Raw genomic sequence first — 4,818 nt, 5'->3', positions numbered from 1 at the left:
AAATGTTTGCAATGAAGGAAGGAGAATCCATTGATGAGCTGTTTGAGTACTTCAACACTATTATTGTTGGCTTGGATGCTATGGGAATCAAGTATCCTGAATCTGTGCTAGTGAGAAGAGTGTTGAAATGTCTCACAAAAGAGTGGAAAACAAAAGCATTAATTATTTCTGAGAGTAGTGGTCTTGACTCCATGACTTATGATGATTTGAGAGGAAATTTACTTGCTTTTGAAAACACCTATTTAAAAAAAGATTCAAAAAAGAAAGGAATAGCTTTCTCATCTGTTACTAACCCTCTGGATAATGAATCCAGTGATAACTCATCTGAAAATGAATTTGTGTTGTTTGCAAAAAAATTTAGGAAAATGGTGAAGCTCAAGGAGAGAGGCAAAGGAGGCAGCTCAAGAAAACAGAAGAAAGATTTCAGCAAGGTGACTTGCTACAATTGTAAAGAAACGGGGCACTTCAAATCTGACTGTCCTAAGTTGAAGAAGGAAGAAAAGCCGAAAAAGGGAAAGAAAAAAGGGACTGATGGCATCATGGGAAGATCTTGAAAATGACTCTGAAGACAATGAAGAATCTGAAACAAAGTCTCAACCATGCCTTATAGATGACCACGTTGAGCAGGTAATCATTCCCAACCCTGACATTGAATCTCTTCTTCTTATGATAGATCATCTTTTTGAAAAAATAAGATGCCTTTTGCTGGATAATCAAGAACTTGAACAACAAATTATCATCCTTAAAGCAGAAAATAGATTTCTAAAAGAAAAGCTAAGGGAGGCCGAAACTGCTTGTGATCTTGTTGAAGAAAATAAGCAGTTAAAAGCCCAACTTAGGAGCTGTGAAAGTGACCATTCGGTTGTTTCATATGTTAATTGTTTTAAAAGGAATGAAGAGTTGCTTAAAGAGGTCAAAAGGCTTAAAGAAGACTTAGCCAAGTTCACACAAAGTTCTGAAAATCTGAACCAAATCTTGGCTAGCCAAAAACCTCTTTATGATAAAGCTGGCTTGGGGTTCTATAAACCTATTGAAAAATCTCATTTTGAAAACATTGCTTCATCTTCCAATGATACAAGATTTCAAAACCCAAGAAGCTTTAACAAAACAGCAACTCCAAAATTTTGTAGACTATGTAACCGAAACGGACACTTTCCCATACAATGCTTTTTTGGTGAAAGGATGATAGGTGATAAAGTTTACAAGGTTGTTTTTTATTATAATGGCTTAGGACATAAGAGATGGTTTAACGTGAAAGGATTCAAGAAAATTTGGATACCTAAGGTCATTTGAGCTTGTTTTGTAGGTATGCCTAGCATCCAAACGGAAGGAAAATATGTGGTATATGGACAGCGGATGCTCTAGGCATATGACTGGAAAGACAACCTTCTTCATAAAGTTTGATGAATATGATGGAGGATTTGTCACTTTTGGTGATGATGCTAAAGAAAAGATTGTGGCTGTTGGAAAAGTTGGTAAAAGCTTTTCATCTTTTATAAATGATGTTCTTCTTGTAAATGGTTTGAAGCATAATTTACTTAGTGTTAGCCAATTGTGTGATTTAGGTTTTGAAGTTATTTTTAGAAAGTTTGTGTGTTTGGTTGTGTGTGAAAAATCTGAGGATATCTTATTTGAAGCTAAAAGGTGCAATAATGTGTATGGATTGACTCTTGAGGACTTGAAAGAATAAAATGTAACATGTTTTACCTCTCTTGAATCTGAAAAATGGCTATGGCATAGAAAGTTAGGTCATGCTAGTATGTACCAAATTTCTAAGCGAGTTAAGAAAAATCTGGTTAGAGGAATTCCAAACATCAAATTTGATAAGGATCTTACTTGTGATGCTTGCCAATTGGGCAAACAAGTAAAATCCTCTTTTAAACCAAAAGATGGAATTTCAACTAAAAGGCCATTAGAGATGTTACACATTGATCTTTTTGGTCCAACAAGAACTCAAAGTTTAGGAGGTAAACACTATGGTCTAGTGGTGGTAGATGATTACTCTAGATTTGGTTGGGTAATTTTTTTTGCTCATAAAAATGATGCTTTTCATGCTTTTTCAACTCTTTGCAAGAAAATTAAAAATGAAAAAGATTTAAAAATTTTCCACTTGAGAAGTGATCACGGAAGAGAATTTGAAAACCAAGACTTTGAAAAATTCTGTGATGACTTTGGAATTGCTCATAACTTTTTATGTCCTAGAATCCCTCAACAAAATGGGGTGGTTGAGAAAAGGAATAGAAGCCTTCAAGAGATGACAGAGGCCATGCTTTGTGAGAATGAGATTCCTAAATTTCTATGGGCTGAAGCTATAAATACAGCTTGTTATATTTTGAATAGGACAATTATTAGAAAAGGGTTGAAGAAAACTCCTTATGAGCTATGGAAAGGAACCCCTCCAAATCTTAAGTATTTTCATGTTTTTGGATGCAAATGCTTTGTACTTAACAATAAAGAAAACCTTGGTAAATTTGATCCAAAATCCTATGAAGGGATGTTTGTTGGATACTCCACCACTAGCAAGGCCTATAGGATTTATCTCAAAGAACATAGGATCATAGAGGAATCCATACATGTTACTTTTTGTGATTCTAATTCAATTTCCAGTGCTGTGTTAGATGATGATACAGATTGTGAAGATGTTGTCAATAAAGGAACCAATGAAGAAAATTCCAAATCTGCTCAAAATGAAGAATCTGCTAGTCCAGTTTTGTCTCGTCAGATTGGAGGAGACATTTCCATTTTGTCTCCTGAGCAGGCACGAGAAACTAAAACAGTGAGACCATCAGAAGCTTATCAAAGCTTAACACCACTCCGGAAGCCTAGAGAATGGAAGTCTATGAGGGGTTATCCTCATGACTTTATCATTGGTGATCCCTCTCAAGGTGTAACAACAAGATCCTCAACCAAAAGGCAATCCGAACCAAGCAATTTTGCCCTCTTGTCATAAATGGAGCCCAACAATCTCAAACAAGCTCTTGAAGATCCATCATGGGTCAAAGCAATGCAAGAAGAGCTTGCTCAATTCGACAAGAATGAGGTTTGGACACTAGTACCTCATCCGGATGGTAAGAAAGTTACGGGTACTAAGTGGGTGTTTAAAAATAAACTTGGTGAGGATGGACAAGTTGTTCGTAACAAGGCTAGATTAGTGGCCCAAGGTTACGACCAAGAAGAGGGTATAGATTTTGATGAGTCTTTTGCTCCGGTAGCTAGAATGGAAGCAATTAGGTTGCTTCTTGCCTATGCTGCCAATAAGGGTTTCAAAATGTTTCAAATGGAAGTTAAATGTGCTTTCCTTAATGGCTTTATTGATAGAGAAGTGTATGTGGCACAACCCCCCATTTTCGAACATAAAGATTTCCCAAATCATGTTTTTAAACTATCTAAGGCTCTTTATGGTCTTAGACAAGCTCCAAGAGCTTGGTATGAAAGGCTTAGTGCCTTCTTGTTGGAAAATCAATTTCAAAGGGGTACCACCGACACTACTTTATTTATTAAAGTATCTAATGATGATATTCTCCTAGTTCAAGTTTATATGGATGACATTGTATTTGGTTCGGCCAATGAGTCCTTGTGTGAAGAGTTTGGAAAACTCATGACTAGTGAGTTTGAGATGAGTTTAATGGGAGAGCTTACTTTCTTTCTTGGCCTCCAAATTAAACAAACTCCTAGTGGTACCTTTATTCACCAAGGAAAGTATGCAAAATAACTTATCAAAAAATTTGGCCTAGAAAGTTCCAAATCAATGGGTACACCAATGCATCCCAACACAAAACTTGAAAAGGATGATGATGGCAAAGATGTAGATGAAACAAGGTATAGAGGAATGATAGATTCACTTATGTATCTTACCTCCTCTAGACCGGATATTGTCCAAACTAGTGATTATGGCTTGTGGTATTCTAAATCTGATGATTTTTGTGCAGTAGGGTTTTGTGATGCAGATTATGCGGGAGATAGGGTGGATAGACGGAGTACATCCGGCATGTGTTGCTTCCTTGGAAGCTCACTCAACATGTGGTCAAGCAAAAAGCAAGCCACAGTGGCTCTATCCACAGCCGAAGCTGAATATATTTCCATATCTGCATGTTGTTCACAATTAATTTGGTTAAAAACGCAGTTGGAAGATTATAAATTAAAGATCAATAGTATACCTTTATTTTGTGATAATATGAGTGCTATAAACATTTCAAAAAATCCTGTTCTGCACTTAAGAACCAAGCACATTGAGATAAAATATTATTTCATTAGAGAACATGTACAAAAGGGTACTATTGATATTCAATTTGTGAAATCTGAAGACCAACTTGCAGACATTTTTACAAAACCCCTCTGTGAAGATAGATTCTGCACTTTGAGAAAAAGTTTGGGAATGATTAATTTAAGTTCTATTGATAACTTGTGAAATTTTGATTCTGCTCAGTTTTGTCTCATAGGAATGGACGAGATAAAAATAAGAGTGTGTTGGAAGGGCTATGATCTAGGGGGAGACAGCGCCAAAAATTAATTCTCATGGGCCCCACCAAATTTCCTTGACCCCTCTCTGACCGTTTTGTTAGTTTCCTTCTTGTGCACATCAAAATCTTTTTGTTGTCTCATCATATCTAGTTGGAAGTGGTGATTGTCAAATCAAATCCTTCTCCTCAACTAATTCCTTGATTCTAGGAAACCACTTTTCAGTTTATTTCAAATAAAAGAGAAACTCCTTGGGTATTAACCGCCACTTAATGGTCATTTAATTCCCTCTAATTCTCTCTCCGCTCCACATTTAATGCTTCCCTAACCTCCCTCCTCTCTCACTCCATTCGGTTTCTA

This window comes from Arachis ipaensis, chromosome B06, assembly GCF_000816755.2.
Source record: "Arachis ipaensis cultivar K30076 chromosome B06, Araip1.1, whole genome shotgun sequence".
NCBI classification, from domain to species: Eukaryota; Viridiplantae; Streptophyta; class Magnoliopsida; order Fabales; family Fabaceae; genus Arachis; species Arachis ipaensis.
This window is presented reverse-complemented; position numbering follows the sequence as displayed.